This window comes from Salmo salar, chromosome ssa11, assembly GCF_905237065.1.
Source record: "Salmo salar chromosome ssa11, Ssal_v3.1, whole genome shotgun sequence".
NCBI lineage: Eukaryota > Metazoa > Chordata > Actinopteri > Salmoniformes > Salmonidae > Salmo > Salmo salar.
Genome location: NC_059452.1, coordinates 14,815,178 through 14,827,250, shown reverse-complemented (window position 1 = coordinate 14,827,250; position 12,073 = coordinate 14,815,178). Strand labels below are relative to the sequence as shown.

General features: G+C 41.2%; 1 pseudogene; it reads left to right on the top strand.

The window, feature by feature from the left end:
* Positions 1-3,113: 3,113 nt before the first annotated feature.
* Positions 3,114-11,984, top strand: LOC106562056 (fibroblast growth factor 19-like; annotated as a pseudogene).
* The last annotated feature ends 89 nt before the right edge of the window (positions 11,985-12,073 follow it).

The following is a 12,073-nucleotide window of genomic DNA, read 5'->3' as shown; positions in this document are numbered from 1 at the left end:
TTCTCTGCCTCTAACCCTTTTACAGAGGCTGAGTCACTGGCCTACTGGTGTTCTTCCATGCCGTCCATGGGAGGGGTGCGTCACTTGAGTGGGTTGAGTCACTGACGTGGTCTTCTGTCTGGGTTGGCGCCCCCCCTTGGGTTGTGCCATGGCGGAGATCGTTGTGGGCTATACTCGGCCTTGTCTTAGGACGGTAAGTTGGTGGTTGGAGACATCCCTCTAGTGGTGTGGGGGCTGTGCTTTGGCAAAGTGGTTGGGGTTATATCCTGCCTGTTTGGCCCTGTCCGGGGGTATCATCGGATGGGGCCACAGTGCCTTCTGATCCCTCCTGTCTCAGCCTCCAGTATTTATGCTGCAGTAGTTTATGTGTCGGGGGCTAGGGTCAGTCTGTTACATCTGGAGTATTTCTCTTGTCTTATCCGGTGTCCTGTGTGAATTTAAATATGCTCTCTCTAATTCTCTCTTTCTCTCGGAGGACCTGAGCCCTAGGACCATGCCTCAGGACTACCTGGTATGATGACTCCTTGCTGTCCCCAGTCCACCTGGCCGTGCTGCTGCTCCAGTTTCAACTGTTCTGCCTGCGGCTATGGAACCCTGACCTGTTCACCGGACGTGCTTGTTGCACCCTCGACAACTACTATGATTATTATTATTTGACCATGCTGGTCATTTATGAACATTTTAACATCTTGACCATGTTCTGTTATAATATCCACCCTGCACAGCCAGAAGAGGACTGGCCACCCCTCATAGCCTGGTTCCTCTCTAGGTTTCTTCCTAGGTTTTTGGCCTTTCTAGGGAGTTTTTCCTAGGGAGTTTTTCCTAGCCACCGTGCTTCTTTCACATGCTTTGCTTGCTGTTTGGGGTTTTAGGCTGGGTTTTAGTACAGCACTTTGAGATATCAGTTGATGTACGAAGGGCTATATAAAAATACATTTGATTTGACAACAGGAGAGGATATTTTTTAAGTACTGGACAGCTTTGTGACATCAAATGGACTTTGGTGGCCAAGATGTGTTGGTATCTGTACTGATGGCGCAAAAGCCATGACAGAGAGACATAGTGGAGTGGTAATGCGCATGCAAGCAGTTGCTCCCGATGCCACTTGGGTACACTGCAGCATCCACTGAGGGGCTTTTGCTGCCAAGGGAATGCCTGACAGCTTGAAAGATGTTTTGGACACTACAGTGAAAATTGTTAACTTTGTTAAAGCAAGGCCCCTGAACTCCTGTGTATTTTCTGCACTATGCAATGATATGTGCAGCAACCATGTAAAGCTTTTACAACATACAGAAGTGTGCTGGTTATCAAGGGGCAAAGTATTTACACTTTTTTTTTTATTGAGAGACAACCTTAAAGTTCTTTACTGACCATAATTTTCACTTGTCTGGCTGCTTGCATGATGACGAGTTTCTCACACGACTGGCCTATCTGGGTGTTGTTTTTTCTCGCCTGAATGATCTGAATCTAGGATTACAGGGACTCTCCGCAACTATATTCAATGTGTGGGACATAATTCAGGCTGATTAAGACACTGATGCCCTTTGCAACCACGTACCTATGTGAGAGTGGATTCTCTGCCCTCACTAGCATGACAACTAAATACAGGCACAGACTGTGTGTGGAAAATTATTTAAGACTGAGACTCTCAAATACAACCCAATTTGCAGAGTTATGAGCATCCTTTCAAGCACACCCTTCTCAGGTTTACAATGATGGCAAAAAACAACATTTGAGAGTGCGCTGACCCTGTTGCTAGAGGGGGTACGCAGCTGTAGGTTGACTGTTTGAAGGGGTACGGGACTATAAAAAGTTTGAGAAACACTGGTGTAGTCTATGGTGTTGCCAGAGAACAGCACCCTCTTCGAAGAAGTAGGAGGTAAAGATCTCCTGCACAAGGATCGCCTCTCTTGCTGCGTTGTTGGACCCCATCCTTGAAACATCCTGCAGAGCACCAGACTTCCCCTCTGGCACACACTGGCAAACTGCAGATCCCTTCCTGGTCCTCGTGTCCATCCTCATGAAGTTATGCAGGACACAGGTAGCCTTCACACACCTGAATTCTTCCAGGAGGCAGGCCCAGATGGCCCTAGTCACCCAACCTTGCAGTGCCCCTACACGGTAACTGTAGGCAATCGTTTTGAAGGAATCTCCAGTTACAAGGCATCTGTAGGAATATGGAAGGTAATGTCATTATTAGACTTTTACATCACCAGGTCATTGTGGATTACTAAAGTATAATATCCCTTATAACAAATCATGATACCATTGGATTGATAGATGCATGTGCACACACATGTGCATGTGTAGCATGTGACAACACGATCATATCAAGGACAGCATCACAAATAAATATCACTTGCAGCTTGATGATGAGTTGATAATTTGAATCAGCTGTGCAGTGCTATGGCAAAAACAAAATGTGCACCCCTTTGAGTCCCCAAGAACAGGACTGAGAACCACTGCTCTTCATTGGGACCTCATCTGTAGGCAGGCTTTCATAGCTCTTTTTATCTGAGGACAGAAAACCTCACAAGAAACAGACTTCATTATACTCAAATTACACCACACTGAATATTGTTACTATTATCTCTGTACTCACTTCTAGGGACTGGAACTACACAATTACCTGCCCTATCCAGAATAGCCCACTCATTTTGACAGTTGGGGCTGCTATCCTTTCACCCTCCTCCACCCTCCTCGTCAGCTAGCTACCTATAAATGCATTTTGAGTTTTTACAGTGATAAATTCATCAAGTTAGCTAGCTAAGTGAATTAAATATCACCAACTACCTATCTATACAGTATGTAAAATTGGCTAGATAGCTAGCAAGCGACCTCATTTGAGTTAGTCTGCACTGTAGCTAGTTAGCTAATAATACATAGTTATTTTTTTACATTTTCAAAATGTATTTACTTACTTACTTGAGTAGGTTCTCCCAGCCATGTGGACAATTGGAAACAGGGAAGCAAAGTTTGTCACCAGAGCGTTTTAGAGTTTATTACTATTGAACAAACATTTCGCAAGGCCTACCACCCAGTAAACACAACGTTTTTGTCGCCATTCGATCAGAGGGCAGGAGCCTGTGTGAGACTATGGGCATGATACTGACTGACAAGGCATACTGATCAAAAGTATAATGCACAACAACAGCATGCCTACAATTAAATGTGGCGATAAAAGGGTTAAGGCTACCATCTGATCTTGTTAACCAGCCTAGGTTACCCTATTCACTATCACCGTTAACACAGTCAGCTGGCCTCCGTGCAAATATGGAAGACACCTTCGCAGTGCACCCAATTCAAGGCGTAAAAGTGCGCAAAAGTAGGCCTATCCTATCCAGCACACGTGTAGCCTTTGAAGATGTCATTGGCACGAACTTCACCAACCAATTCCTTGTAAGACTCCAAACTCACGAATAATTTAAAATGGATAATCTGGTATTGTGCGCCACCTAGTGAATATAATGACATGGACCACTGAGTGAAACAAAAACTGGTTTACAGAATAAGTAGGCTATTTATTATAGGCAGAGCTGGTTAATTAGTCCATGGGTTAGTCAGTAATCTTCAAGTAGTCTCCCATTTAGTCGGTAAGATCATAATGTTATGAATAAAGTTAAAGACATCAGTTTGATTTAAAAAAAAAAAAAACATGTATTTGGACAAATATTGGCCTACTGGAATAAGCTACTCACCGAGAGATGTTATCTCGACCGTCCACACAGTTTAATACTACCTGATCTGATATATTGCGCTTTGGAATGTAGGTCCTCGGCTGTATTTTCATGAATGGGGATATTTGCTCTAAATTACTGTTTATTAACTTCTATGTAGCCTACATTTCACGGTCCACATAGGAGTTCGTCAATTGACAACGAGTGTGCACTAAGCATCGGAAACCCTCGGTCAAAATAAGATAACAGAGGGGTAAATCTGTTATTTGTGCTAAATCCAACAAGTACAGAAATGCTCCTGTGCCAGAGTTGATTTGAATTACACATGACTTGTATCCTTGGCATTTAGCGAAATAACTGAATGCTCCCCCCGATTGAGCAATGGCAAACCAGATTTCATGAATATAGCCTAATTTAAAAAGGTTGTTGTTATATTATAATGACGAGTGGATGGCTATTATTTAATCCAGTAGCCTATAATTCACTAACTTCTCAAGACCTCATAAATTACACAGGGCTATAAATCAAATGGAATAAACATATTTAAACAAAACATATCATTATAATCAATTATTATAATACATTATGATCATCAATGTTTTGACTTTGATCATTTTTAAGGCCTAATTCTTTTATAAATCATTGATCGTGGCATGGCCAACCAGTCACCTAGGATTTTGTTGTTCCCAGAATTGGCTTTGGGAAAAGGGTTATCGATCGTACTGATAAGCAGTACATTTTAAAAAGGCTGGGACATTGTCTTACTAGAAAATAGCGACAGGTAGAAAGAAGGGAGACGGCCTGGCATAATAGACAGAGAAAAGCATCAGAAAATATAATTTGTTACTGCAGTATACATGGTTAACATGTGTTTTGCTGTTGGAGTTGTTTGTCTGCCCATGCCAGACTCGGGGCCTCATATAGGCAATGGATGGGGACAGCCATCTGTATGCTGCCACACACGGATTGCATTTGCTTATCAAAGAGAACGGCAAGGTGCACGGATCTCCTGAGAAGAGTTCTTACAGTAAGCACTTTACCACTATAAATAGAGCAGCAATGAAACGGTTATATTTTGTTGAGACATAGTGGCCCTATTAACGTGGCCTTTGCTTTGCCAACTTTGAATATCACTGGCAAGGTCATTCACAATATTGATTGGAGACTGCATAACCAGAACTCATATTCTGGATAGGTTGTTTTGATGAAATAGGTGTTGAACTTTTGGTAGAGCATTGTATTGGCATCCTTTAAGAAAGTAATCAGAAAACGTGTGATTATGAATTTGAAATTTGTGGATTATGAAATGGTAACTCTATTAGGTTGTACATAATACTTACATACATCAGAGATATGCCTAATAGTCAATACAATTTATTTAGAAAGTGTGTAAACCTGTCTAAAATCCCAGAAGTAATATGCACTTATAACTGGCTTACTGCAGAAAAAAAGGCCATTTTGAAAGCTTTGTTTGATCAGAAGGCTCACTTGAACATTCTGTGGATCTACACCTTGTTATCTCCTGGAGAGTTCCACCGCCAATATCCACCTGGTCCTCAGCCATCTCCTTCATAACATCCAAAATAAGGAGTTAGCTAATGTCCAAATACTGAACTTTTTCATTTCATCCCAGATTTGAGATATTATTCTGAGTAGGCACAATATAAAACTATATTTCTGTCTGTTTTATATTTTATGTTATTTGTATTATCACGTGTTGTGGTTGTCTGTTGGTATATCTGTATGTATTGCTGTCACGGTTTTATTATTATTTGTAAATATTTAATCAAAATAAAAAAGTAAACTGAATGTCCTGTTGTTTTGATACAGGTTTGTTGGAAATCCTACGTGTAGACACGGGCTGTGTCGCAATCAAAGTAGTAGCAGCCTCGCAGTATCTCTGCATGGAAGGGAATGGAAGACTATACGCATACCGAGGTAAAGACAGTTTCAAGTTCGATATTCGACGGATATTCGCGCTTTCAAACCTCAATCGCTTTCACACCACTTGAGCCACAGACTCCAAATTAAGTGTCATGATGTTGGAAAAATTGCGCACAGCATTGCACAGGTCTTATTTTCACGATTTAGACATGAATTCACTTTCCAAAGCTAATAAACATGTGGAAATGTGAGCAGCGTTTTGTATTCCTAGTTAAATTAGTTAGGGAGCGTAAACGAAGTACAAACTTTTTTTACATTCAAATTTCAATAGCACCTTGGTCATGTGACATACTTACTTCAAACAGACTTGAACCACAGGGGTAAAAAGAGAGTAATCCAAAAGGCACAGACACACCCCTTGACTTTCAATTGGCACCTTTGACAGACTTGAACCACAGGGGTTCTCTGTAAAGAGAGAGTAATCCAAAAGGCACAGACACACCCCTTGACTTTCAATTGGCACAGTTGACCTGTATGTATTCTCTCCTGATTGGCTCTGTGTTGCAGAGTCTGGCAGTCTGACTAAAGTGCCAGAGGTATGAGGAGAGACGTCCTCCTTTGTATTTATGGGAACAAATATTTCCTAACACTTTGGATCCGTTTCTTGGACAGTTAGAAGACACAATGCATCAATGCAAAAAAAATGGTATTACTAATTACTGTCCATGAATAACCTCAACATTGTGGGTCTATGGGTGTTTGGGCCAATCAAGTGCCAACTCAATTCTACCACTGACTAGTCTCTCATGCCCCTATGAACGGGGACACAGGGCAATAGTTTTTAATCTAAACCAGCCCTTTTTTACTGGAGTACACTAACCCCTAATTGGGGCTCTTTTCTTGACACACAGTAGCAGTTTACAGATAAAAAGTCAAGAAGATCAAAAAGTAGATTGTTGTAAAGGTGTATTACATCCTGTGCTGGCCCCATTGTCATATCAATTCTGGATTCTGAGTGGTAAAATAAGCATGCCCCATTAAAAAAATGTAGAACCAGGAACAGATATAGCCCTGGGTTCACTCTAGACCTGACTGCCCTTGACCAGCACAAAAACATCCTGTGGCGTACTGCATTACCATCGAATAGTCCCCGCGATATGCAACTTTTCAGGGAAGTTAGGAACGAATATACACAGGCAGTTAGGAAAGCAAAGGCTATCAAACAGAAATTTGCATCCTGTAGCACAAACTCCAAAAAGTTCTGGGACACTGTAAAGTCCATGGAGAATAAGAGCACCAACAGCTCTGCACCCCCCACAGCAACTTGCCCAAGCCTTCTCCATTTCTCCTTCACCCAAATCCAGATAGTTGATGTTCTGAAAGAGCTGCAAAATCTGCATCCCTACAAATCAGCTGGGCTAGACAATCTGGACCCTCTCTTTCTAAAATGATCCGCCGCAATTGTTGCAACCCCGATTATTAGCCTGTTCAACCCCTCTTTCGTATCGTCTGAGATCCCCAAAGATTGGAAAGCTGCCGCGGTCATCCTCCTCTTCAAAGCGGGAGACACTCTAGACCCAAACTGCTACAGACCTATATCTATCCTACCCTGCCTTTCTAAGGTCTTCGAAAGCCAAGTTAACAAACAGATCACTGACCATTTCGAATCCCACCGTACCTTCTCCGCTATGCAATCTGGTTTCCGAGCTGGTCATGGGTGCACCTCAGCCACGCTCAAGGCCCTAAACGATATCATAATCACCATCGACAAAAGACAATACTGTGCAGCCGTATCCATCGACCCGGCCAAGGCTTTCGACTCTGTCAATCACCACATTCTTATCGGCAGACTCAACAGCCTTGGTTTCTCAAATGACTGCCTCGCCTGGTTCACCAACTACTTCTCAGATAGAGTTCAGTGTGTCAAATGGGAGGGCCTGTTGTCCGGACCTCTGCCAGTCTCTATGGGGGTACCACAGGGTTAAATTCTCGGGCCGACTCTTTTCTCTGTATACATCAATGATGTCGCTCTTGCGGCTGGTGCTTCTCTGATCCACCTCTACGCAGACGACACCATTCTGTATACTTCTGGCCCTTCTTTGGACACTGTGTTAACTAACCTCCAGACGAGCTTCAATGCCATACAACTCTCCGTGGCCTCCAACTGCTCTTAAATGCAAGTAAAACTAAATGTATGCTCTTCAACCGATCGCTGGCCGCATCTGCCCACCCGCCTAGCATCACTACTCTGGATGGTTCTGACTTAGAATATGTGGACAACTACAAATACCTAGGTGTCTGGTTTAACTGTAACTCTCCTTCCAGACTCATATTAAGCATCTCCAATCCAAAATTAAATCTAGAATCGGCATCCTATTTTGCAACAAAGCATCCTTCACTCATGCTGTGAAACATACCCTCGTAAAACTGACTATCCTACCGATCCTTGACTTCGGCGATGTCATTTACAAAATAGCCTCCAACACTCTACTCAGCAAATTGGATGCAGTCTATCACAGTGCCATCCGTTTTGTCACCAAAGCCCCATATACTACCCACCACTGCAACCTGTATGCTCTCGTTGGCTGGCCCTCGCTTCATATTCGTCGCCAAACCCACTGGCTCCAGGTCATCTATAAGTCCTTGCTAGGTAAAGCCCCACCTTATCTCAGCTCACTGGTCACCATAGCAGCACCCACCCGTAGCACGCTCTCCAGCAGGTATATTTCACTGGTCACCCCCAAAGCCAATTCCTCCTTTGGCCGCCTTTCCTTCCAGTTCTCTACTGCCAATGACTGGAACGAATTGCAAAAATCACTGAAGCTGGAGACTCCCTCACTATCTTTAAGCATCAGTTATCAGAGCAGCTTACAGATCATTGCACCTGTACGTAGCCCATCTGTAAATAGCCCATCCAACTACCTCATCCCCATATTGTTATTTATATATATTTATTTGCTCCTTTGCACCACAGTACCTCTACTTGCACATTCATCTTCTACACATCTCACTCCAGTGTTTATTTGCGAAATTGTAATTATTTCGCCACTACGGCCTATTTATTGCCTTACCTCCCTAATCTTACTTCATTTGCACACACTGTATATAGACTTTTGTATTGTGTTATTGACTGTACGTTTGTTTATTCCATGTGTAACTCTGTGTTGTTGTTTGTGTCACACTGCTTTGCTTTATCTTGGCCAGGTCGCAGTTCTAAATGAGAACTTGTTCTCAACTGGCTTACCTGGTTGAATAAAGTGGGAAATATTTTTTTTTTTAAATACTGTATGTGGGAATGTCTTATGTCCGTCCTACATGTAATGTTGGTACATGGAATATTCCTCAACTGCATATATCATAAATTGCTATTGCAAATAGAAGTATTATGTTCAACAACTGACATTTTCAGATATTATTTTGACAAACACACTTTGGTGCTTACAATTCATTCTCTATTGTCATAGATTTGGTGGGCACTGTCATCTGTCATCTTTATGATATGACTTTCTTTAAGCACGTACTGATGAAACTGTCACTTAATATATTTTTCTTAAAGTCTACAAACGCTCTACATTCATTCACTCTGTGATAGGGTTGGATCCTATATGCTACTTTTATTATTGTCCTGTAAATGGTTCAGTGCCTATAATTTAGGCTGTGTGTAGAATGGGGCATAAAGGAAATTACCTCTACTAATAAATGACTACTAGATTATAGTAATAATGAAAACAGCATACACATTTGGCTTGTGTATTCATTTGCCTATAACTAATCATAATTCCATTATTTTTACATAAAAAAGAGAATACTTCAAAATGAGAAGATCCTGCCATGGAAAAGACGACTGGGCGGACATATTTTGTTTTGCATGCTAACGCTGGTTCCATGTGCTGTGCCTAGGAATGAAGACAAAAGAGTTCAACAGAGTAAAGAACACAAACTGGAAGTGCAGTCTTTGTTGTTGAAAATGTATGCTATACCCCATCCACACTGAAGAGGCTCTGAAATGTACATCAACCAGGGATAAAGAGGAAGTTAACACTGTGAAATGTTTCATTCTTAATTGACGTTAAGTGTCTTGACATGTTGGAAAAGATTTAAAGGTCTACAATTTCTGTTTAATTTATCAATATTACATTTTTATTCATTGATTTACTGGCCACCATTACTGTGGTTATATGTTCAGTATATGTATTGACCAGCAAAACCACTGCAGCCTACCTCACTAGCTCACTCTCCATCCCTGCTTTGGACAATTAATAGCATGACTCTAGTACTTTGCCATTTTCCTTTATGGTTGATATTAACGATAAAAGGAGATATCATCTGTCTCTCTCCTATTGTGTACCACACTGTTAAATACTGTGGAAAAATAAAAAACAGGGAAAATAAGTACTTAGAACTACCAATTATTGTAGATAAATATTAAAGAAAAGGGTAAACACAACACTGGACTGAACACCCTAATTGTCAAACTAATATTAATGTACAACAATATAGAAGATACATGACTATAGGTTATGCAATATGGGTGTATATCCACTGCATGCTTGTTAGGTGTGTAATTGACATGACCAAGGAGCTATTGCAAATTTGAAACTATGAAAAATGTACGTTGCGCCGCGTGATTTTACAGTACACAAACAAGAGTGTGCAATATAGAAGGGTAGTCAGCAGACATTAGGTCCCATGACCATGGAGCTATTGAAATTCTACAATTTGAAAAATTCATGTAAAACCATGTGAGCTGAAAATGGACAAACTAAAGGGTGTGCAATATAGAAGGGTAGTCAGTGGACATTCGGGAACCTTGTTTGAAGTCACTAGGTCACATGACCAAGGAGCTATTGAAATTCTACATTTTGAAAAATTCATGTAAAACCATGTGAGATGAAAATGGACAAACTAAAGGGTGTACAATGTGTGTCTATGCGATCGGGTTAGCTACAACCAGTTTTGAAAGTGTTTGGAGTAATAGTTAAAGAGCTATTGAAATTTGAACATTTTGATTTGTCAGTATTTTGACGGTCCCCTAACTGCTGCTGGTGGACGTAAGGAAAACTACAGGCGAATATCCGTCGAATATCCAACCTGAAACTGTCTTTACCTCGGTTATACACATCGGTAAGAGCACTCACATTGATTGAAATGACTAAAACCTCACAATTACAGATGCAGCTCCGATTTGTGACTAACAGAATTTCATAGTTTGGAGGAGCATTAATACATTGACATTTATATCAAATTAATAAAAAATACAAAATTATATACACTCATTTTGAGAAAGTGTTTGGGACAGAATATCCAATTATCCTTCATCAGATGTCTAAAGAACCCTATAATCCTAAAGTTTTGCTCTAAATGCAAATAGTAAAATCTAGGCAACACAAAGATCATAGCTCATGATAGTAAAATATTTAATGTTTCCTGAGTTATTTACTGAAGCAGTTGCATAAAATGTTACATTACATTTCCGTACCAGATTTAAAATATATTTGGCAAATACTGAGAATTATATGGTTTACTATAGGCTATACTGTATGTCACTGCTGCCACCTTTGTCCACTGGTAGGGTATATTTGAAAAGTTAAAACCTCATTGGAAAGGAACAGGAATAACAACCTTGGCCTCTAGTGACTCTGTGTACACTATGAAAATAGCTCTCGAAGAACTCCTGGCAGGAGTCAGTCAGGATGACACACTTTGATGATGAAGAGGGCCTAACAAACATCCTATGTGTGTCACTCCATATTCACTAAACCTTATTGTCTCCCTCCTCTTCCCATAGCAAACCTATATGAAAGATGACTGCTCCTTCAAGGAAAACATCCTCCCAAACGGCTACAATAATATCTCCGACAAGCAAGCATGGGACCCTGATGAACCTGGGTGGCAGCAGGCAGAGGCTCCAGGGGCAAGAGATGCATTCCTGAACTGTCCCAGTTTTTTCCAAGGGTGAGCACCCTGCCCCTGGATATAACAACAAATTTGGGGTTGTCAGCCCACTCCTAGCAAGGCCCACAGTCAGGCCTAGACATAGACACTATGGATGCCTTTTTGGAAACTTTCACAGATCTCGATCCAAAGCCCCAGTTTCAATAAGAGATGAGCGACTGATGGTGCTAACATGAAACCTATACTAAGAAGCTTCTACATCTACAAGGTGTCTCCAAACTCATCATTTGCACTTGGCACAGAACATTATACACCACTCCAAACATACAGGCCCAAGAAGAACTGGATTGAAATCAATTGTAGTATTTATTTTGTTATTATTATTATTTTTACTTATTAAGCATATTATTTAATGAAAATACTTGATCCATGTATTTTGAAAAACAAATATGGTCCGGGTGGCCATTTGATTCATTGTTCAGCAGTCTTATGGCTTGGGGGTAGAAGCTGTTAAGGAGCCTGGGGACCCATGCCAAATATTTCAGTCTCCTGAGGGGGAATGGACCATGATAGTTTGTTGGTGATGTGGACACAAAGGAACTTGAAGCTCTCGACCC